Here is a 25,679-nt window from a genome sequence, read left to right as displayed (position 1 = left end):
CTCTATTAATCAATAATCAACAAATCATTTACATTACCTTAAGTAAAGAAAACAAGGAAAAACCCAACTCACCCCAAAAAGAAAACAATATCTAATTCATATTTCAAAAAAGAAAAATGATCTCATTATCCTCAAGTTTACAAATTGCCTAATGAGCACACCATCTTTTGATAAAAGAATTTACATTTGTAGTTATTTTGTGGAATTTATATTTTAATTGCACTCTGTTTTTCACAAGTCCATGAAATATCCTTATCGTGTCACATTGCCTATTTCATTTGACTTTCTCTTTTCTTTACTGATAATCAGCCAGCTAGGCCAGTTCAATGAGGAAATTCCCAATCTGACATTCCTCCTGATTATTCTTATTTCCAGTAACACTATAAATAAATACACACTCATTAAAAGTCAAGTTAAGAACACTAAAAGCATTTATGAGAATGTAAGTGTACTACGGGCAGAGTCGTGGCTCTGAGGCTAGGAATTTGCACTGGCCGGTTCAAATCCCATAAATGCCAAAAGTGACTCTACTTCGCTGGGCCCTTGGGCAAGGCCCTTAACCTGCAATTGTTCCATCCTGGGTATGACGTTAATCTGCATCTAGCCCTGTATATAGGCCCTCCAACCTGCAGGGAAAAACCTGGGGGTTGGTGGCAGAATTGGCACTCCAGCCACCATAAAAAACCTCACTCTGGTTCCATTCCATCTGAACTAGTGTGGAACTGAGGTGTCACCTGTTGCATGACTGCACTCGGGTCCTAATCTGGGATCTTGAGGTACGGCAATGTGCTGTATCAGCGCATCCTCCTAACCTCTCTCTAAGTCTATTACATAAAAGAGTGGACATTTGTCCACAGAAAGGATATTTGTCTGTGACTGAAGGGTCAATCATTGAGACACAGGAATTAATGTCGCAGTCCAGCACACGCAATTGAAAATCACGAGTTCTTTTGTTTAATGATTCCGCCAGTGTCTCTGCCCCTCCAAATCTGCTCCTGCAGGGTGTCTCTGGTGTTGTGCTCAGTAGTGTCCAGTTATTTGCCAGCACACATGTTCTATGGAGCTCTTTCCCCTCAATACCATGTAAGGAAGCAGTTCTATGCTGTAGATGGCATGCATACATGACTTCAATATCCTTAGGTTCCAAACCAGCCAGCATCACAGTCACATCAGGAAAGCCTTCATCTCTACCAGAGAGGATGTTGTAAGTAAGAGATTTTACTTCAGCTGGAAGGTTGGCATGGATCTTTTGCAGCAGTTGAATAGCCTGTCTCAGTGTGTATAGTCTCAACACTTCTGCCATCTCCTCAGTGCTGCATCAGCAATGTCTTTCCATATCCATTAGAAGGCAGGCCTGAATTATTGCCTCAGAGATTAAAACTTCCCTACTTGCCATCTCCATTGTGCCCAGAAAAAGATAAAACTCTTTTTAAAATGCAAGTCATACAAAAGCTGGGTGTTAAAATGCTAATGGGAACTTTTAACTTTTATACCGTACATTAGGCAATATAAAACCATAAATACCTAAACTGTGATCTAAAACGACTGTGGGGGTTAAAAAAACAGTAAATATAAAGACTAAAATTTATTTTTTTCTCCAGCCGTCTGGAGTTTTTTTTTTTGTTTTTTCTGTCCCCCCTGGCCATTGGACCTTACTCTTATTCTATGTTAATTAATGTTGACTTATTTTGTTTACTTATTGTGTCTTTTATTTTTCTATTTTTTATTATGTAAAGCACTTTGAGCTACTGTTTGTATGAAAATGTGCTATATAAATAAATGTTGTTGTTGTTGTAAAATGATGTTTAAAAGTATGCAGCCTGTCTATTCTGGCCATAGAGAGAGAGAGAGACACCTGTACCCAGGTATGCTGTCTGGTGACCCCATTTATCTTCCTCCACATGTCCTGCAGCTCATACCGTTCACACGTGCAGTGCCCGAGCAGACGGTGGGTGAGGTGCCAAATGGTTCCTGTCTAATTTGTTATTTAATGTACAATTAAAATCTCCCCCTAGAATTACATGATCATCACTAGTTAATTGTAATAATCTGCTATTCAACAAGACAAAGCATTTAAGTCTTTCTTTTCCATTAGTTGGTAAATATATGTTGAAAAATGTAAAAACTAACTGACATTTTTCAATTTTCATTTTTACTACCAGTAGACGCCACCTCAGTTGCTGATGCAAAAACAGGATTCACATGTTTAGCCTGGAGGATTGCCACCCCCCATACTAATTTGTGCCATGGCTAAAATACAAGTCCCTGCCCTAAGCCTTCATCCACTGGCACTCTAAACTTTCACCACTGTGCATCTCCTACAGAAAAGCCATTGCCAGGTGTTTCTCCCTCAGGAATGTGCACAGTGCCTCCCTTTGTCACTCTTTAACATTGAATGTGCCAATCTTAACCCTATCCAATTTATTTGGAGAGAGAAAAACACTCAGAAGGCAACAGGCAACAGAGAAAAAGAGAAATGATTACCAGATCCATCATGCATCCTTCCTAACTAACGATGCCCGTAGTTTTGTGATAATACTTTAAAGCCGATATACCTCTTACTGTTTAAAAATACTGCGGTGGGCTGGCGCCCTGCCCAGGGTTTGTTTCCTGCCTTGCGCCCTGTGTTGGCCGGGATTGGCTCCAGCAGACCCCCGTGACCCTGTAGTTAGGATATAGCAGGTTGGATAATGGATGGATGGATGTTTAAACATATTGGCTCCCAAGCACTTTGTTAAAGAGATATTACTGAACTACTGAAAGGTTCATACTAAGGACAAAAATCTTGGATTAGAAAAACTCTTCTTGCCTTTCATCTCTGCTAAAATCGTATCAGGGGGAAGCTGTACCCTTCTCCTTCTCCCATTTCCTTACTGCCCTCTAAATGAATGGACGAGTCAGTGAAAGCCACTTCATCATCAGCACTCTCTGGAGCCAGGCAGCCTTCTTACTCCTGTACTATCTCCTCTTGATATAGAGGGTTGTCTTGTTAAGCTAGGTGTTTCTTTGCTACAGATTCTGTTTCTTCTTATCTGACTAACTTTAGTACTGTAGGAACTTTAAATCACTTTTCCTGCTCTATGGATGCCATATCCACATCACCCTACATGTTCTCAACCTCAGATAAGCCTGCTTCCACCACCGGACTTGTTTTTTCAGTCTCATTACTAGTGCCCAAGATTTACAGCGGCCCGCGGAATTTAACGCCACGCCCGCGGAATTTAGGGTTTTGCAGCGGTAAAACGCCACGCCGCGAATTAACCTAACTGCCGCGAAAAATACCAAATCTGAATGAAATCTCACCATTTGAGGCATATTGATATTAGTATGCTTAGTTTTGATTACTTTAAGTTCTTTCTTTAGCCTACTGCATCATCTCATTAATATCTCGTTCGTTGCTACTGAAATCGAACACAGTGGAGCTACAGTCCAATTAAAGAAGCTTTTAAAGTTAAATTAAAGTTGCTGCAAAGTAGGCTACTGATAAACTTAACGCGCTGAGAGCCGAACTTAAATTTGTATCTGTCCACTGCCAGCCAATTATGAACACTTTGACTTTTTATGAGGCATAGTCATTCATCGCTGTCGATGTCTACAACAAAGTGTCTGACTTACTGTATTGCCTGAAATCGTCCGGATTTCCAATTGCAACCAGCAGCTGTGAAGATGCAAAGCACAATGCTGCTGCTACACTTGAAGAATATTTTGTGGGAACCAAACAGCCGGCCCATACAGATCTGTGAGAATATTTGATCCACGACAGCTACCACGCTTATCAAAGAATTTTACTGATCATGCACAATCAGTGCCAACAATTATGGCTGCAACAGATGAATGGCAAGCTTATCTGGACACAGCATCTCGTGAAGTAATTCCACCTGATATCACTGCTTTTTGGCGAGCCTTAGAGGACAGACTGCCTCGCTTTAGCGGCTCTTGGTAAAGTTTACATTCCGTTGCCGATCTCTTCTGTTGATGTGGAACGTTCGTTCTCAAAATATGAATCGGTGTTGTCACCACTGCGATATTCACTGTCACAAGAAAACCTACGAGCGTACAGTGCCGTTTCCGTCAACAATAAATAAACAATAACTTTAGAAACATTATTCGATAGTTTGTTGAGAATAATATTATAGCCTACCTACATATATTTCAGCATCGTTTGCCTAAAGCAAATCTGTGGATTAAAATGTGCGGATGTGAACGCTTTGATATACCTATTTGATTAGTATTACGAATTATGATTGATTATTATTAAGGATTAAGAATAAAAAAATTGCATTTATTTTGCTTGGGTTACGAATTAGTCTTATGAAGTTCTGGTATTGCATTTGCCATGCCGCGGTAAGCCGCGGAATTTAAAAAAAACATTCCGCGGAATTTACGATTTCTTGCCGCAGTAAATCGTGGTCCCTACTCATTACTAGCCCCTGAATCTTCCTCATTAACTTTTTTTGGTAAAAAGCATTAGTCCTGAGTGTTACTCAGGCAACGGAGTAGGCGTGTCTTACGTAAGCAACAGGCCCGAGCGTTACCCCAGCAACAGTGTGGACGCACCTTCTCGTGGCCTCATAATGGTCACTGTCTCATAAGAAATGTTTTTCAGCAGCCTAGGTTTTACAGTACCTACTCTTGACTGTGATACGAACAGTGATGTTAACGAGCCTCTCATCGGCAGTGATGACGAAGCAAACCTGTCTCCAAGCAATGAAATTGAAATGGACAATGAAACTGATGAATGTAAAAGTGACGCTCACATTTGGGTTTCTTTTGACCCTGCTTCCAATAAACCAGCACCAAGTTGTTTTGATCTTGTGAGGCAATAAAAGTAAACGTTGAAAGCCAAGATCCCCTTACTTACTTGAAGTCATTTCTTGGCGATGACGTGATGAAAAGAATTGTTGTGATGAACTGTTGTGCTGGACAGTATCGGGGAAATGACCGTACACCTAAGCAGTTTTCCCATTCAAAGATATACCACATAAAAGACATACTTTGATCGTATATACAGTATTGGCATAATTATTATTTTTAATTTCAATAATTATTCATTTATTATTATTATTATTATTTGTATTATTATGATACTTTTCACTTCTGAATTTGTACTTATAGTGTTTTGCACATTATACAGTAAGAGCCAAACTTAGAAAGTTAATGCTTTAAAATTAAACTCATATTAGTGTTTCCTGTATTTGACTAGAATACAATTTTTTCTCATAGCTATAGATTATGGTATATCCTTTTACCCCGTGTAAGTTAACATGAGGTAGAATCTTCTCAACTATATCAGGAACACAGTGTATTAATTAAGCCAGTTTTTCTTGAATTAGTCTCATTGCTAGCATGAAATGAAAGACCCACTTACGGTTTGTAAGGGGGATAGGCATACAGTTTTCTAACCGTTTAGAAAAGGTTAAACTGTATTAGAAAACTTAAAGAAACAAACAAAATATAAATGCCTTAAACAGAACTTTTCTTTAATTTGCAATACCAATTCTTTCTCTATTTTTGTGTGAACTGTTTTACCTTGAATTTTTACTAAAGCTTTTAAAAATGAAGATATTTTGTCTGTGGATTCATTTTTAAATTTGCCAAGCTATTGCTGGAATGCCACGAAGCAAACTAAAGCTGCAGCACATTGGTAATTTTGAGTAAATGCAGCTACACACGTTTTACAGTAGAAAGACAAGATTTAATAAAAATGTAAATTTTCAAGCCAAACAATGCAATGTTTTTTACATGTTTTTTTGAGAAAAAATGTAATGCTAAGGAGGTTAATATTCCACAGTATCATCAGCACCTGTCTTCATCAAGAAATAGCATACTTCAAACTAAAATCTTCACAGCCCAATGGAATTAATTTCTTTTGACACCACTTGACCATACCTGCCCATTTCTTTTTCTAGAACCACATTTGAAAGAATAGGTGGGGCATTTGATAAGGTGATCTTTTTAGCTTGGGCAGACAGCAGCAAAACCTTCACAAAGGAATCATGAATGACAATGCCCTTCTCCACAAGCACATTTACCAACTCCATGGAATCTAAAAATACAACGATTACATTGCTCATCCGTGAAGCAGATCAAATGTGCTCACAGCCAACTGCCTGACCCACTGCCAGAATGCATTCCTCCAGGTAACATGAAAAGTCAAGGGAAACCTTTACACCATGTCGGTGAGTAAGTGATTCAAAATCTTACATGCTGGAACTGGCACCATCCTGGCCACCCACAGGAGACTCCGTGCCCAATCCCCCAAAGATGTGACAAAAAAGATCACAGAAAAAGCAAAATCAGTAAAAGGATAGAAGAAGAAAAGAGAAATTCAGACCTGCAGCCACTTCTATGGCAGCACTCATGCAAAGCTCCGTCCACTCACCAGTCTCACAAGCGAAAGAAAGAAAGCTCTTTAAGAGTTTGGCTACACTGCATACACTGGTTTTGGCAACAGATTTTTCAGAAATGGGCCCAGATTAAAATAAATGGGGAATAAAGTGTCTTTTGTAAATGCAACAAGTTTAAACACAATCCAAAATGTGACAAAAAGAAAGACTCTAAGATGAACGCTGTAATCCAACGAGACAATGAAACTGTTATCCCAAAGTGGCCACCTTTGATAACAGGCCACATTTGTTGACGCTCTTATTTAAACTTTGTAAGCTCTGATGAAATTGTCTGGTGCAGCCCACTATCTGTCTGATACGATTTATAGTCCTTGTGCTGACATTTCTTTATGAAGTCCCATCTGAGGCCACAAAAGAATCCACTGCCTAAGAATATCCCGCTTGCTATGACTTTATAATCAACAAATATTGACAACTAAAAAACCAAGTGTTGGCTAATTTTCTTCTTTCTATTTCATCACCAAGTTTGAAGTAAATCAGTCAAAGTGTACATTTTTCAACTGTAGTGGTGGTTTATACCCTAAACAGCTGTACTTATAGCACCTGATGACTCTGACTCTCTCGATTCACTAACACAATGTCTTACTGGTATTTCTGAATGGATGAATAGTAATTTTCTCAAACTAAATAAAGAGAAAACTGAAATTTTAGTAATTGGCAATAATGGATTCAATGAGGTTATCAGAAATAAACTTGATGCATTAGGATTAAAAGTTAAGACGGAAGTAAAAAACTTAGGGGTAACTGTTGACTGTAATCTGAATTTTAAATTGCATATTCATCAGACCACTAGGACAGCATTTTTCACTTAAGAAACATAGCAAAAGTTAGACCTCTTATATCATTGAAAGATGCTGAGAAATTAATTCACGCTTTTGTTTTCAGTCGACTAGATTACTGTAACGCACTCCTCTCAGGACTACCCAAAAAGACATAAATCACTTGCAACAAGTGCAGAATGCAGCTGCTAGAATCCTAACTAGAAAAAGAAAATACAAACACATTTCTCCAGTTTTGATGTCCCTACACTGGTTGCCTGTGTCATTCAGGATTGACTTTAAAATACTGCTTATGGTTTATAAAGCCTTAAATAATCTCGCTCCATCTTATATATCGGAATGCCTGACATGTTATATTCCAAATCGTAACCTTAGATCTTCAAATGAGTGTCTCCTTATAATTCCAAAAGCTAAACTTAAAAGAAGTGGTGAGGCGGCCTTCTGCTGTTATGCACCTAAAATCTGGAATAGCCTGCCAATAGGAATTCGCCAGGCTAATACAGTAGAGCACTTTAAAAACCTGCTGAAAACACATTACTTTAACATGGCCTTTTATAACTTCACTTTAACTTAATACTGATACTCTGTATGTTCAATTCATCATAATAACTATTCATAGTGGCTCCAAAATCCGTACTGACCCCTACTCTCTCTTCTGTTTCTTTTCCGGTTTCTTTGTGGTGGCGGCCTGCGCCACAACCACCTACTCAAAGCATGATGATGCACCAACAATGATGGACTGAAAGCCAGAAGTCTACGTGACCATCATCATCAGTCCTTCCATGAGAACCCTAAATCCAAAGAGGACTGTTTCATTTATGTTAGGTAGATTGCCCAGAGGGACCGGGCGGTCTCTTGGTCTGGAATCCCTACAGATTTTATTTTTTTCTCCAGCTTTTAGTGTTTTTTTTGTTTTGTTTTTCTGTCCACCCTGGCTATCGGACCTTACTTATTATTTTTATTGTGTCTTCTATTTTTCTATTCAATTTGTAAAGCACTTTGAGCTACATTTTTTGTATGAAAATGTGCTATATAAATAAATGTTGATTGATTGATTGATGTATGGAAATGTCCTTTTTTAGTGGATACCTACAGCACTAGATGTACAATCATGCCATATTTCAGTTTTTTAAGTAAACGAGTGTAACAAGAATGTAAGTTTAATGTCACTGTGTTCTGTAAAAGAAATTATTTTATAAATCCACTCACATGTACAGGCCAGGCCAAAGTTAGTGCACAGAGGGCTGTCAGCATTTAGAAACTGCTAGTCTAGCATTTGGAGAGAGAAGGGAACAACTGCGAAAATAGAAATTGTACTATTTCTGTATGTTAGAGATAATATTGAATCCTTTCCTTTCCTTGGTTGGAACCTAAGTAAGGGCCTGTATGTGAAGGAACTAGTATAAAAGGCTTGGACAGCAGCCAAATACTTCAAAGCTGAAGGACGAATGGCTGATATCATCATTCGTCCTGAAAATCCTTTCAGGGCAGAGACGGAAATCGGCAGACTGTATACATCAAGTTCCCCCCTTGGTATTGTCATGCTATGACTTCCTCCGTTTGTAATGCCACATAAATCATCAGTAAAGAAAGCTAAGTTATTTTCTCTTATGTGATTTTTACCACCGTATCACTATGGGAGGAATATCGCCTTTTAATATAATATCTCTAATATTTTCTGGTTACTTAAAACGCCCCCTAAAAGGAAACAATGAGAAAGAATGTTTTATAGATAGATAGATAGATAGATAGATAGATAGATAGATAGATAGATAATCTATTGTATATATTAAGCTTATGCAATGCAAGTATTTTAAATGCATTTCTGATTTTTATTATTATCATCATATTATCTTTTATATTTGTTTATTAGAATATAAACACAGTCACTTTAATGCATTTTAAATCTATTCTTGCAGTAATGGGCACATAGCAAGAAACAGAACAAATAGAGACTGATGTATGGTCTGCTATGTCAACTGGTGTTGCCACTTCAGAGTTTGCAGTGCTGTGTGGCTAATGGCTGCCATTCTGGATGTGTGTCTTAATTTGGACTTTCATCTTAGAATTTGTCAGGATTTCAGTGAAGAGACGTTATATCAGGCGCACGGTGGCGCAGTGGTAGCGCTGCTGCCTGCAGTTAGGAGACCTGGGTTCGCTTCCGGGTTCTCCCTGCGTGGAGTTTGCATGTTCTCCCGGGTCTGTGTGGGTTTCCTCCCACAGTCCAAAGACATGCAGGTTAGGTGGATTGGCGATTCAAAATTGGCCCTAGTGTGTGTGTCCTGCGGTGGGTTGGCACCCTGCCCAGGATTGGTTCCTGCCTTGTGCCCTGTGTTGGCTGGGATTGGCTCCAGCAGTGACCCTGTAGTTAGGATTCAGCGGGTTGGAAAATGGATGGACGTTATATCAGAAAGCAGCATGCGCAGTGAAAGGCTACACCAAGAAGCAATTATTAGACAGGCAACAGCCAAGTGCATTAGCCCCTTAGAGTTATTAAAAACATGCTGCTTGATGGACCTTTTAAATAAAGAATTTGAATTGCTACTGTACAATGTGTGATACAGTAATACGGCTATGACTAAGTCAAGACTGTCAACTTCTCTGAGTAGGCACCATTGAAAACTTCAAAAGCAATTTGATTCAGGACTGTCAGGCCATTAACAATGAACTTATCACAGTTGCTAATAACTGGAAGTGCTTGGTATTCTCAGCAAATACCCACCTTACAGCATACCTTTGTATAATGCCATTTATCTCTGTGAGACTAAACATAGGGCATTGGGTAAAGGGTTCTCTGTGATGAAGTCTGCAAGATTAGGATGCCAGCACCCCTGCACATTACAATGAGTTGAAGCTCATTACACTCATGCAGAAATGTGAGTGCCAGAAAGAACTCTCAAACCCAACACAGAACCAGTACCCAAGTGTTATCTGCTACCCCAGCATGTTCCAGGTGTCAGCGTGTCTGAACAGAGGGTTGAACTGATTTATTTTATGTAACTGAAAATATAAGTGACACTGGTCTGAACCTGTTTAAGTGTTAAAATTACCATAGAAATAAACCTGATTTTGTTAATCATTATTCCATGGCATGCATTGAAGAGTCATTAAAAAAATCTTAAAACCCACTGTTGCTTCAAGCAATAATGATGGAGTACAAATAACCAGTTATCCAACTGCATAAAAGGACTGAATTCACAGCATCAGCAAATGTGTGACAGAAATGGACATCTAAATTTCTTAATTGCATTTCCATAACACTTCAGCATTAAAATAATCACATTTCAATAATATTATTAAAATGATTTACTTGTCATGCAGTATGTTTGATGCCTAATGACAGATAATGCATTTGGGAGGAGAGTGGGATGTGAATAAGGCACTTCAGTAACTAACAAGGTAAACAGAAATGATTGTCTGGATTAGATATTCAAAGAGCAAGCCATTCTAATACCTGTAAATCAAACTTGGCAAGAACCAAGAAACTAAGTTTCTGCTTGTATGCCAAGACCAGAATACAATATGCTAAATTAGGAAAAATATTTAATACTGGGTACAGACTATTTTCCTTCGACTTGGAATGCATTCCTAAAGGCTGATTTACTTCAAACTATAAACATCTCTCGAATGTGCTTACGTTGAAACTTGTGGCAAAACTCTGTAAATATCAACCTCCATTTTTTGTCGCCACTTATGACTTGGTCAGTTGCACTCTTCAATTTCACTCGTGGCATGCTAAAGTTCCCCATTGTCCTTCTCTCACTGGAAAAGCTCTCAGTTGAATTGCATTGATTTGATGGTGACTGGATCTCAATTTTACCTACGTTGGTGAGAATACTATAAACACGAATCATGGGTAATTGTTTAAAGATAATCATCATACTTCCATTGTATTAAATTGTGTGATTGCATTAGGTTAGCCAGGATATTTCAAGGACTTAAATTCATTTATGACTGAGTTGCCAATTACCATAAACCACCTGTTAGGCTGCTGGGTTAAAAGGAATGATACCAAACTGGAAATTAGTTTATACAGCCACTTAATGATCTTTCACTCATGTGACACTGATTTAATTTTGTTTGGAGAAATATAAAAAGAAAAAACAAGAAGGCTTGCCAATAGAAATCAATGGTTACTTTTTTCTTGAAATGTCATGCCCCAAGCATGCATTTTTCAAAGAGGGAGTCTTGCAGAGAGACACAACTATAGTATAAGCAACTGATATGCTGAAATAGTCAAGCTGCTGTTTTGCATTAAATCCCTCGACATCCTGTTCCCACAAGCTCTGGCTCCTCTCTTGCATTCAAAAGTTTTTGTGTACAGATTCGGCAACACTGATTTTACTCAAAACAAGTTTTGAAGGACATCCCATCATTATCTGACAAATTTGTGGACACCCTGCTCTGTCAAGAATATAAACAACAACAACAACATTTATTTATATAGCACATTTTCATACAAAAGAATGTAGCTCAAAGTGCTTTATATAATGAAGAATAGAAAAATAAGAGACACAGTAAGAAAATAAAACAAGTCAACATTAATTAACATAGACTAAGAGTAAGGTCCAATGGCCAGGGGACAGAAAAACAAAAAAACTCCAGACGGCCAGAGAAAAAAAAAAATCTGCAGGGATTCCAGGCCATGAGACCGCCCAGTCCCCAAGGGGCAATCAACCTAACATAAATGAAACAGTCCTCTTTGGATTTATGGTTTTCACGGAAGGACTTGATGATGATGATGATGATGATCACATGGACTTCTGGCTTTTAGTCCATCAATGCTGGGGCATCATGGTGCTTTGAGTAGGTTGGTGGTGGCGCAGTCAGCATGTAGCTGGTATTTATGATTATCTATTAGGTCATACTGTATATGTGTGATGAATTCAATTCTATCAAATTTGCTGATTCAGGATAGATATCAGTACATAGTTAGATTGCATTTGAATTACAGTAGAGTCTCGCTTATTCGACATAAACGGGCCGGCAGAACGTTGGATAAGCGAAAATGTTGGATAATGGCAGGTGTTAAGAAAAGCCTATTAAACGTCAAACTATGCTATAATTTTACACATTACGAACCTAATAATGATGTTTTACAACAAAACAGAATAAATTAACTGAAAAAATGAACTTACACTTACAGAATTGTCTGAAGCTAAATACAGTATGTACTATACTTACAAAGTTTAGTCCTGTGATGATTTAAAGACATTTTTGATCGTAGTCTGCTTTCCTGACGAGTAACGTTTCTTCGCTGTCAAGTCTCGCCATCTTTGCAGCATCATTATGTTGATTCGTGTAGCTTCTTCTTGTTGCTCAATGTAATTAATTGCAGTTTCTAGAGCCTTAACTCGGTCACTCATATAGTCAACATCCATACGAGCGTATACTGTTTACTACAGCATTGTGACTGTGTGTGTGTGTGTGTTTCTGCTGTGACTTGCGAGTCCCCGTCTTGCACCTGAAAACTCAAAGCTGAGTCTCAGTACTTTTAGCAACACCAGCTTTATTAAGCTTGAAACAGCAACAGTGTGGTTATTTATTGTGGCGGGATCTGCCATTCTCCTATACACAGACACAGCAGTCAGGTAGGGTCGGGGTAATACTGTGCCCTGCGCATTTATAATGTTCCTGGTTCCTTGTATCACCCATCGACGGCAGGCGCTTATAGCATGTCTGCGATCTTTTCGGATTGGCTTTTATGGCGAAATGCTACAGTATTGGGAGACTGCGATTGCTTTGGGACGCTCTTCCGCAAGTCGTCACTTTGGGTGGAATCCCACAAGAATTTTGAAACTCACTCACACCAGCCATGATTCTTTTCAAAGGTAAAGTGCAGGTTAATTTGCTTTATGTATTTTTACTTTATATTTTGTATTAATCATTTTTATATGATTAATATTGGGTTGTGGAACGAATCATCTGAGTTTTCATTATTTCTTATGGGGAAATTCGCATTGATATACTGTACGAGTGCTTTGGACTGCGAGCCCATTTCCAGAACGAACAAACCGAGGTTCCACTGTAATTAGCTGCGGTAGAGTCGGGAACAACAAAAAATAGACTACACTCACGCTCGCAACTTGCAGTTCTTGTTGCTGATTGATTAATTTTTTTTTTTGCGGTGGGACGTCGGATAATACGGAATGTTGGATAAGTGAAGGTAGCATAAGCGAGACTCTACTGTAATTGTAAAGTTAAATAAAAGTACAGATATGAAAAACAAATGGAATAGAGTCACTTTTAACTGCTTTCTGACTGTAGCCTTAGTAGTTTGTAGCAAGACATACACTCAAAAGCAGTCAGTATGTTCTCTTCAAATAATTTTTACCATTGTGTCTGGGATTTGGGGTGCAGTTTCCTCTATGTCCTCACCCATAAACAGCCCTACATGCATATCTAGTGTTTTTTGTTTGATGATATAATTCCTAAACTTGCTCCTTCTTATTCCTTTCATAATTTTTTTACATTTACAGAAGATATTCCTCTTAGTCTCAGAGGGTCTAGACTGAAAAGATTCAACTTTTTAAATTACTCCTTGTAGCTCGTGCACCAATTCCTAGAAATTGTTTAGTATTTAGAATGTGAATTTTCTCTAGTGCTGTTAGCATGTCTTGTAAAATCGAGATTAAGCCTGCTAATGATATTCCATTATACAGTTTAGGGACAGTACAAACTTGAATGGCATACATTCCACAGAGCATTATACACATGATTATCCCACTCAGAAAACACATTGACAGATCTTTAAGAGTATTATTGATAAATCTACAACTTTCTATCTATTTGGAGAGTGCCAAGGTGTTCTCAGACATTCAGGTAAGAATTTCATTACTTTTATATTTTAATATGAGCAAACAATGCTTCATTACCACAAAATAGTAGTTTTGCTTTTACTTAGACGCAAAATCTGCCAATGGGGAAAACCAAGTTTACTAGACAAGATTTCATTTCTTAAAATAAGCTAAATTAATTTAAATGCTAATTACTTGATAAGTTGATAAATCTTACAATAAGGTAAACTAGATTTAATGGCTTTCTATAAAAACTTTTAATTTTATCTTTTCCAAGCAACATCATTTTAGAAAACGTGTGTACCATACAACTTTTAGATTGTGATAATCTATTATGATTATGTATTATGATCTAAAAACAATATAATAAATAAAATAAGTATTTGTTATTTATTTATCAGTATACTGTGTGGCAGTTGCAGTGGCTCAAACTGAATTCTTCATGTAGGTGTGTGAAGTTTGCTAATCTCGCCATATCCCCATATTTTCTAGTTTCTTCTAGCATCCCAAAAATTACCATATTTGGGTGATTGGAGATTTTTAATTCCCCTGATCCTAACGTTTTATTCACTACCTTTTATCTGATTCTGCTCAGTTAATCTCCAGCTCTGTAGGTGTCTTTTATAGAATATACAGGCGAAGAAATGATTTCACTGATATTAATGAACACTTATAACCACTGCGAAAGAGAAACAGGTCATGCAGTTTTAAAGCATTGCAATTAATCATTTTAGTCATAACCTTCCTCTTATGTTAGCTTTCTTTTACTATCTCTTATGTTAACGGGTCGGTTTTGACCCATGTCTTTAATCAGCCATATTACCCTGAAAACAATTATTTATCATCCAATTTTTTTCCTTACCTCTTGGTTACTTTGTTACACTTCCTTGTCCATTAAAAGAATGTTTTTAATATTTTTGCTGTGACCTCCTGAGCTTTTACTTTAACAGCATACCTCTTGTTTTCAATTTTAAAAAATTATTAAATAAACCTCAAGAGAATTATTTAAATAAATAAAAGGTTATTATGTTACCTGACTATTACTGAGGGGTATTCAATAAATTTGTTATATATATTTTTTATTATAATATTAATTACTATAGTAACATCTATGGTGTTACGGGTCAAATTTGACTCATATATATTTATTTCAAAGAAAAAGGCAAAAAAGTATTTTAAAAAATAACTTTAATATAAATGGAAAGCTAAACAAGTAAATCTCAAAATGTGGATCTGCAAGGTCAAACAAACAACGAACAATCAAGCAAATTAAACCAATAGAAATGAGGCACTAGTTCCAAAAAACATCTTTGTGTGCAAGAACATGCATGTGCATTTAGAACATTAGAACATTAGAACAATCTAGACGAGAACAGGCCATTCAGCCCAACAAAGCTCGCCAGTCCTATCCACTTATTTCCTCCAAGAAAACATCAAGTCGAGTTTTGAAAGTCCCTAACGTCTTACTGTCTACCACACTACTTTGTAGCTTATTCCAAGTGTCTATCGTTCTTTGTGTAAAGAAAAACTTCCTAATGTTTGTGCGAAATTTACCCTTAACAAGTTTCCAACTGTGTCCCCGTGTTCTTGATGAGCTCATTTTAAAATACAAGTCTCGATCCACTGTACTAATTCCCTTCATAATTTTAAACACTTCAATCATGTCACCTCTTAATCTTCTTTTGCTTAAACTGTAAAGGCTCAGCTCTTTAATCTTTCCTCATAATTCAACCCCTGTAGACCTGGAATCAGCCTAGTCGCTCTTCTCTGGACCTTTCTAGTGCTGCTATGTCCTTTTGTAGCCTGGAGACCAAAACTGCACACAGTACTCAAGATGAGGCCTCACCAGTGCATTATAAAGGTTGAGCATAACCTCTTTGCACTTGTACTCCACACATCATACTATATAACCTAACATTCTGTTAGCCTTCTTAATGGCTTCTGAACACTGTTTGGAAGTTGATAGCTTGGAGTCCACTATGACTCCTAAATCCTTCTCATAAGGTGTACTCTCGATTTTCCGACCGCCCATTGTGTATTCAAACCTAATATTTTTACTTCCTATGTGTAATACTTTACATTTACTGACATTAAATTTCATCTGCCACAAATCTGCCCAAGCCTGTATGCTATCCAAGTCCTTCTGTAATGATATAACGGATTCAAATTATCTGCTAATCCACCTATCTTGGTATCATCTGCAAACTTAACCAGCTTGTTACTTATATTCCTATCTAAATCATTTATATATATTAAAAATAGCAGTGGCCCTAGCACTGACCCCTGTGGAACACCACTCTAAACATCTTCCAGTTCTGATGAGGTTCCTCGCACCATCATCCTCTGCTTCTTGTGTTTCAGCCAATTCTGCACCCATCTAAAAACATCACCCTGAACTCCCACTTCTTTTAACTTGATGCCCAACCTCTCATGTGGCACCTTATCAAATGCTTTCTGAAAGTCCAGATAAATAATATCATAAGCTCCACTTTGATCGTATCCTTTTGTTGCCTCCTCATAGAATTCCAACATGTTAGTAAAACACGATCCCCCTCTTCTGAACCCATGCTGACTGTTCAGAATAACTCCTGTCCTTGCCATGTGTTGCTCAATCTTATCCTTAATAATTCCTTCCATTAATTTTCCTGTGATGCTTGTTAAGCTTACTGGCCTATAGTTGCTTGGATCTGCCCTGTCACCCTTTTTATATAATGGGATGATATTTGCCATTTTCCAGTCTTTTGGAATCTCTCCAGTGCACAGTGACTTCCTAAAAATATGTGTCAAGGGTTTATATATGTACTCACTAGCCTCCTTAAGAACACGAGGATAAATATTATCTGGGCCTGGTGATTTGTTTGATTTCACATTTAGATGCATGTGTGGTAAAAAGTGACACTTTTAGTGTGTTTTTTACAAATATATTTTTTGCAGTAGAAGCAGAGTACGTTTGTCTTTCTGTCTTTATTGCTAGGGTAGACCTGACAGCTCTTTCTTTTAGAATCAGGTGGCCTCAGTGGTGTTGTGGCTGTGGCTGTGTAGGTTGATGTTGAGGCAGTGCTGGCTGAAGAGGATGCTGGCACTGATGCTCTTTGTGTTGCTGATGGTGTGGAAGGAGTGCTACGTGAGCTCTGCAGCTGTCTGACCAAGGCTGCAGCGGCTGGGTCCCGGAGCACCCGTTCCCTTCACTCAATGTGTGCCTTGACAAGGGAACTTCCTAACTCCTCAAGAAACATTCTCCGCTTGTTTTTTCTGGTTGAGTTCCACCCTAGGTGAATGTGGGTCCACAACACAAATGCATTGTATGCAGACACATCTAGAATGTTATAAAACACAACCATTGGCCATCTCCTGGTCATTCTCTGGCAAGTGTAGGTGGCAGTCAGCTTGTCCAGGTTGTCCAGTACACCTTTGTTTTTATTATAGTCCAAGATAATTATGGGCTTTTTGTCACTTGCTGATGACACAGCTGCGTCTTCGTGAAAAGTGGACATAAGTATCACACTCCGGTGTTTTTTTGGACAATATGAAACAACCATGGTGGTGTCTGTAAAAGCAAATTTTGAAGAAAGTGGAGCCCTGCCCTTCACCTGCAAAATTTCGGCAGGCTGCTCAGGTTTATTTTTTTTTTACTGTGCCCTCCATGTTAAGTTTCCACCTGAGAAGTTCTTGTCCAAAGTCATAGCTGGTAAAGAAATTGTCACATGTGATATTGTGACCCCGCAGTCCAGTAGTCATATCGAGGACTACATGTTTTCCTTGATTTTTCTCAGGAATGCCACTTGCATGTTTGCCTGTGTAAATCTGCAGATTCCATGCATAGCTGGTTTTTGCATCACAGGCTGCCCAAATTTTTATGCCGTACTTCCCTGGTTTACTAGGCATGTACTGCCGGAAAGGGCATTTTCCACGGAAAGGGACAAAACGTTCATCTACTGTTACCTCTGGCCCTGGGTTGAACATCAGTGGAAGGAGCTGCACCCACCTTTCCCAGACATCCCTGATGGGAGCATGTGACGATGTGGGTTCTGGCTCCACGCTCCCATGGCTATTTGGGAACCCTTGAACCCAACACCGTCGATAATGAAACCGAGTGAGCCAGTCAATGGAGGCAAATTGAGCATCTGAGCAAGGGGATGGTTGAAAGTACAAAAGTGCTTTTATTAAAACAGTCAACAAAAACAGTGTTCCATAAATAGTGCAGTTCTTCAAATTCATTAAATAAATAATCCATAAAAAGAACGTGGAGTAAAACCAATAAATAGAAAAAACAATCCTTAAAAACGAGAGGTTAAAATCTTTTTAGGAAGCAGTCTTAAAACCAACAACAAATCCGGTGCTCTTCTGTTAGCGTCTCACCTGCTTATCCCGTATGGGCCAAGCAGCAGGCAAGACGCTCTCTACAGCTGCCCTCCTCAAACACACGCAAGACTGGAGACCTCCCGATCCCTGGCTTCGGTTTGGCTCTCATCCCAGCCTCGAGACTTGGACTCCTTGGTCTCCAGGACGCTCACACCAAGGACTGCCACTCCAAGCCTCCCGACTTCCGCTGCCTTTCTGCGGCCTTCTGCGGCTCGTCGCTTTCACCTTGGTCACTCCCGCTACCTGCTCGCTCAGCGGGAGCGACATCAACACAAACACGTGGGTGTCGGCCTAACACCCAGCTTCCATGCAGCTGTCCACGAGCGCTCATTCGCTCGCCACGTCCGCGAGCACGCTTGTCAGATTTTTCTCTAGTTTCTCTGTTGTCAAATCTAAGGACTCTTGATATCATTCGAAATGACTGAAGTGACATTGTTGCCCGGAAAATATTTCTGCCTGTCGACGCATCCCAGAGACTATCAGTGGCCTCATTGCTGGATTTGTAAACACCAGCAAGAAGAAGAACACCAATATAAGCATCCAGGTATTCCTCATCAATGTCAATCCACATGTCGCCATGAACCTTTTTTCCTTCAAGGTCTGTCATAGCAATCATGACTTTCTTTAGTGACAATGGCATAAACAGATCAAAACATGTCTTGATGTCACTTACTCGTCACAGCAAACCTTGTGATTCCAGGGGTCATTTTGATGACATTTGCAGCAGCTGCCCTGCCATGTAAGTCATGAGGTACTGAGCTCCAACAGATGTTACCACTTTTGGATTTGAACGTTTCAGCAGGAGTGAGTGCAGCTTCAGCATCGGTGACCTCATCAGACTCATCAGATGTGTCTGTGCCTTCTGGTAGATACTCTACAATGTCTTCCTCCTAGGAAACCTGCTCATCTGTATCACTATGCTGTTCTGTGTCCTCTGCCTCATTTTCAGAAAAGATATGATCCAGAGCTTGGCTTACTGTAAATCTTCTTCTCATTTTTGACTGCTGCAAACAGGAGATGTGTACTCTGCAAGTCACCAACGCTAAACTAAATTTGTCTTATGCAAGCCTTACATGTCTGAACATCTCTGTCTTTGTTTGTTTGTTTTGTTTGTTCAGGTAAGGAGACACACAGGCAAAGAGAGAAGCCCCTCAAAGTGTGTGTATGATTTTTGTTTTGACCCTAACTATTGTTTTATAACCTTAAATTATAACTGGGTCAAAACTGACCCTACCAACACAAAGGTAATCATTTTCACCAGAGCATTTTATAATTTAGTACAATTGTTATTTTAATTAAATACAGATTCCTGACAAAGTCAAAAAGCCTTGATGCAATAAACACAATTAGGTAGTAGTTTTATGCATTTAAAAAGTAAAACGGGTCGGTGCTGACCCTAACACAAGCGGAAGTTAATAAAATAAAATGTATTATTATTAATACTACCACTACTACTACTACTACTACTAATAATAATAATTGTATATTTTTTATTTTTACTAATTTTAATTAAGTTATTTGTTTATTGTGGATGGCTCTAACAACTTAGAGGTCTTTTTTGATTGAGGTATTTGTTTCCCCTCTGAAAAATGAATTATTAATAGTATATGATGCATTAAACAATAGAAAATATATTTTTGAAATATGCTAATTTAATTATTTTATTAAATAAAATACTTTAATTACAGTTTTTCTCCAAATAATATTTGTATGTTAGTATAACATACTATGATGATTTCTAACATTTCCTCATTTTTAATCAAATACAAAAAACAGAAATAACAATATCAAACAAATTACTACATGCATACAGTATACAGTATGCATGAATGTACATAAATAAAGGCAAAAATGTTCAGCATCTATGATACCTGGCCAATTAATAATGCATGCAATATCTAAATTAAATTCCTTTTGCTCTTTAAATGACACTAATCACTTAACATACCCATGTTAGCTTAGATGCTTAGAACCAGTGAAGGTGTTGGAGACATACAAAAGCAGTCAAGTTGATGATGACAATTTTGATCCTGGTTTTCAAAAGCAAGCAGCTGGTGAAACCAATTAATGGCAGCTCCTGATGGCTGTCAGAGACACACATCAGGAAATATGCTGATGAATCTGTCTCACTTCAATTTTGATTGAGTAATTATGAAACACTGTGGCATATATTAGCCATTACATACCCATAAAATAGTAATAAACCAGCACTGCCATGCATAAGCATGAATGAACAAGACAGTTTCAACCTTTAAATTCATAGAAATGACAATAGTACTTTTTTATGATTAATAAATGTTTAACGAAGTATTTTGAGCAAACAGTACCATTAAACTGCAGAAATTATCAGGCATGAATGAGAATTAAAATACACAGATTTATGTATGTGTGCAAGCATTATTGTTTATTTTAGTATAAAAATAGTAAGAAAATTAATTTCAGTAGGAAGAAGGTTGAAAGAAAACAAAGCGTAAGAAGCATACACAGATGGGACCTATTAATGGATGAAAATGCATTAGGAGCCTAATAGTCAAGTGAACACAAAGAACAGACATAAACTGGGCATGTGACCATTTAAATGAGGGTTCCCTTAAATGGAGAAAGTGACAGGTTAACCGCAGCAGAATATGGCAGCTTTAGGCTTGTCATAGCGGCCAATGACCATAGTTGTATACTTTTCTCTTAATCCAGTGGTTCTCAACCTAGGGGGGTGCGAAATAACAAAAATGGGGGGCACGAAGATGTGAAAAAAAGAAAACAAGAATCAAAAATATGAAAAAAACATCTGTTGAAACCAAAACAAATTAACTTAAACTACATTCTGATTCTAGAACAATAAATATAGAGTTAGATAAATGTCGATAAAAGTTAAGTAGGTATAATAAAATATGCATTTACATTTCAAAAAAATGTTAGGGGGGCACAATTAAAACTGTTATGAAAACTCGGGTCGCAAATACTTAAAGGTTGAGAAACGATGTCTTAATCCAAAGTTTGGGCTTTAGATAAGGACTTTACAAAGTCCAGTGCTGGGAGAACTGTAGACAGACTGGGGGTAAACAAAATAAAAGAATATGCGGAGAGTGTCAGTGGAGCTCACAATGAGAAAAAGGCAGGAAAAAGGATTGTGAATTTTCTTTCCAATAGTCTATAAACCCACAATGCACTCAACAGAGAGACAAAACACTTCTGCATGTGATATTTTATTGCTAATGGGCAGTGACATGTGGCACCACAACATGTACACGATCAAAAAGTTCACAAACACTATCTTTCATATGAAGAATATAAGACAACATATTCATTTAAAGATCCTATTAATCAGTCCCATTTACTGTAGATTCACCAGTTAAGCTAACATGCATGTCGTTGGCAAACTGGAAGTTGTCAAGTTTGACATGGCACAGAGAGAACCCCCATGTGGAATCATGGAGCTTGTGAAAACTCCACATGGACAGCAACTATGCTCTGAAGTAATCCATGGTATTGGGGCAGCAGCACTACTACAAAACAGTCCCTTCTGTAGATCTTAATTCCAAGAGTTAGTGATAATAAATTAGATATCCACCAAACTATTTCATATATGCTCCCTGATCTATTTTACTCTTTCCTGTCCACCTCCGAATGAATGCACTGAAAAGTACAGTGTGCATTATAAAGGCTACACACCAGAATGGGACAATAAAAGACACACTACTTATAACATCGGCTCTTCATCATCACAGTCATATACGTATAGGAGTTTTATGCACTGTATAGAAAATGCGCTAAGGCTACTTTCAGTTTTTCTGAATATCATAGAACTATCTACCTCAGGGGTGATGAATTCCAGGGTTGTAGGTTCTAATTTTTACCCTTTTCCTAATCAGTGATCAGTTTTCACTGCTAATTAATTTCTCTTCCCTTCATTTTACTAGCTCTGTTTTGAAGGATTCAGTCCTCTGAATTGATTATTTTCTTCATCAAATGACAGACAAACAAAAATGAGATGTGAAATTAGCCATCAGATGATCAACTAACTTGGGGCTTCAAACTCCAACCAATTTTACTCCAACCAGTTTGTTAATGAGAAGCCGATTCTTGCTGTTAATTAAACCTGCTGTTTAATTCCATTGTTTGTTGCTGCTCTGATTCCTGCCATAGCAAAACTGTTTGGTTTTCTTTTTTGTTTTTCTAAGGACATCATCAAAATGTTTTGGTGACCTGAGCAGATCACCTTTCTTGATTTTCAGATACTATGTGATGGGGACAAGTGAGCTGCTCATGTGGTGGCTTGTTTTGTGTCTCAGTATTGTTTAGCTGCTAATTAAAGAAGAAGAAACAACTAAGGGGTCTGAGACAACTAAGGCAAAATAAGTTAATTAGCAGCAAAAACTGGTCACTAATAAAGAAGAAGGTTAGAATGAAATCCTGCAGCCACTGCGGCCCTCCAGGGCTGAAGCTCGACACCCGTGATCTACTGTACCTTTACAACTGATGTAGCAAATGACAGACTATACTATAATACACCTAAAATGCGTACTGGTTACAAACAACTCTCAAAGCCCCTCTCAGTAAGCACCAATGCAGACACCATACAACTTAGTTTGATTTGGAAAAGTATGCATTTTAAATGTGGTTAGGACTGATTAGCTTGTATTACCTACATTCATCATTCTTACTAAAAATGAAATTACAATGATTTTGTTAGCAAAAGCCTTTTATAATTGGTTTTACAATCCTCTTTGTATCCCTTATGCATACCTTTAAGAACTATTGTAAAATGTAAAAAAGAAAATATTATTTTAAATAGATATAAAACTATTTTATGCAGTACATTTTGAAACCATTTAGCAACCACAGAAGAACAATACAGATTCCTATGTTCTCCCAAAGAAATAAAATTTACTTTTATAAGTAATCAGTGTATTGCTTAATTGTAAACAAAAAAAGATGAAACAGGCAGATTTTGTGTTAAATGCATGTACAGGCAGCTGATCGCAGATAATAAACTAACACATAGTACTCTTTGATTGTCTTCATTTGTTTATACAGTGAACAAAGAGCTTCGCTACATGCATCTTTTACAGTCCTTAGACAGAGAAAGTAAGGGCCAATAAAACAAAATGGCTTCTCTAAACTTAAAGGGAAGTCATCTTTGACAAGGTGGGCAGTTTCTCTGGTCATCTAATTACCATAGCAGCCTGCTAACTATTAAGGCAATGATGGAAATTGAGAAATTGTGTATTTTAAAACAGAATGATTTGGAAGTGTCATTTCAAGTTAAGGAAGAAAACAAGAACTGCATAAGGATGTTGAAGCCAGAGTTATAAAGGTAGAGGGGGATGAATCCATATAGTTCATACACTGTGTGCTACCTTTCCCATCACAAAAGGTCTGAAAGAAATGATTTTTAATAAAGTTCTAATAACACATTAAGATAAGAGATGAACAGCAAAAAGATTCAAAGAACCAAATGAACAAACAGAACAAAAATTCTTGCTGTCTTGCTGGTCTTAGCCATGGGGATTCAGGATTCTGTTCTCTAGTTGGGGTGGCATGTCCACTGCCTTGGCTTCCAAAATAAGTGCCACAAGCATTGGAATTGTAACTGATAAATAACGTTACATGAAAAGCTAACACTCAAGAAGACTACAAGCTCTCTTCCAGCTGACAGGAGGAACAGAAGGCTGAATTTCCCTTTTTCTACAATAAGTCTCTTCTTGCACAGGTCACATGCATAAATACAAGAAATTTGGGTTTAAGAAACCTCAGCTGAAATTGCTCACCACTTCAGACTGCAGTGTTCACAGAAAACCTAAATGGCCAATGATCAAATGCATAACGTATAATATCCTGTGCAGAGTATCACTACATGTTAGTTCCCCCATCCATCCATCAATCCTCTTCCGCTTATCCGAGATTGTGTCGCGGGGGCAGCAACTTGAGCAGAGATGCCCAGACTTCCCTCTCCCCGGCCACTTCTTCTAGCCCTTCCGGGGGAATCCTGAGGCGTTCCCAGGCCAGCTGGGAGACATAGTCCCTCCAGTGTGTCCTGGGTCTTTCCTGGGGCCTCCTCCCGGGTTAGATGTGCCCGGAACACCTCACCAAGAAGGCGTCCAGGAGGCAATCTAATCAAATGCCCGAGCCACCTCATCTGATTCCTCTCGATGCAGAAGAGCAGCGGCTCTATTCTGAGCCCCTTCCAGATGTTTGTTCCCCCATGATTTTTAATTATCGGTATTTAGAAACTAAAGTGTTCTGCGTGTAGTAATTTATTACAGCATGTTTACAATTATATACATGTGTATTTATATAGAGAGAGTCAAATAATACATTCTAAATGTGAAACATTTCTTGTCTCACTTATTGCTTGATATTGGTACTGCAGATATAACGGCTCATCTTTCATATGAATCATCCAGAGCTAAGGTGAGAAGATGTACTAATGAATGTGTAATGTGTGTTAGCAAGTATTCCCAAACTTACCATGGAGACTGCAAAAATACTTGAAATCCATTTCCTCAATTAAAAAAAAAACTTAAATGGGATTGATTGATTTTTTTCTAATGAGGTGTAATAGATTAACTCCTTATTGCCTACAGGGATATGACTTCAACGTGATTTTCTATCAAGTAAAAGCAGAATGAAAAGTTTAAGTATGCTGCAGAACTGAATTACAATAAATAATACACTGCAAAATGTTCTAAAAAAATGCACTGTTATTGCATTGAGACCCAAGTACTTTAGGATCCCTACTAATATATATATATATATATCGTAAGTGCCATACGGGATGGATGGACATTCCGGGTAAGAGAGGTGACAGGAAGCCTCAGGCGGATGGACAGACATCCCGACTAGATGTATTCACAATACCTTTCCTGGCTGGGATAAAAGGGAAGGACAAGGAAGGACTGTCGCTAGTGGCTGTTTATTCCCCCAGAATACTAGATGGCAGCAGCCCTGGATATCGAAACCCATTCAGACATCAGCAGGGTCCATTGGTGCTGCAAGAGGGTGCAATAAAAGGTCCAGGCGAGAGTTATACTCCCTACTGTTCTGTATGGCCTGGAACTTCCAATAGTTGAAGCCCTTTAATAGCACCCATAGAACCAATGCTTGGCAAAGCACCATCTTAATCTGGGAAGGGCTTTTCATGCTTTGAAAAACATCCTAATAAGTAATTTAAGAAATTTACTTTTAAAAAAACCGGAACTTGGCCTTTGTTACTGTATGCAAAAAGTGTCCCTTTAAACCTATGACCTGCTGGTATTTTAACAGATCTGTTTCCATCTCTTTATGGATATTCATTGTATGGAGCCTGATATGAATCTAAATAAATAAAGTTCTTT

The 25,679-nt window shown here is 38.1% G+C and overlaps 1 protein-coding gene across 3 annotated transcripts in view; it reads right to left on the bottom strand.

Moving 5' to 3' along the window:
• The window catches only part of LOC120514913 (dihydropyrimidine dehydrogenase [NADP(+)]-like), a 1,294,590-nt gene that overhangs the window by 757,846 nt on the left and 511,065 nt on the right, over nucleotides 1–25,679 (bottom strand). The window lies entirely within an intron of this gene.

Source organism: Polypterus senegalus, chromosome 14 (genome assembly GCF_016835505.1).
Source record: "Polypterus senegalus isolate Bchr_013 chromosome 14, ASM1683550v1, whole genome shotgun sequence".
In the NCBI taxonomy this organism is placed as follows: Eukaryota; Metazoa; Chordata; class Cladistia; order Polypteriformes; family Polypteridae; genus Polypterus; species Polypterus senegalus.
This window is presented reverse-complemented; position numbering and strand designations above follow the sequence as displayed.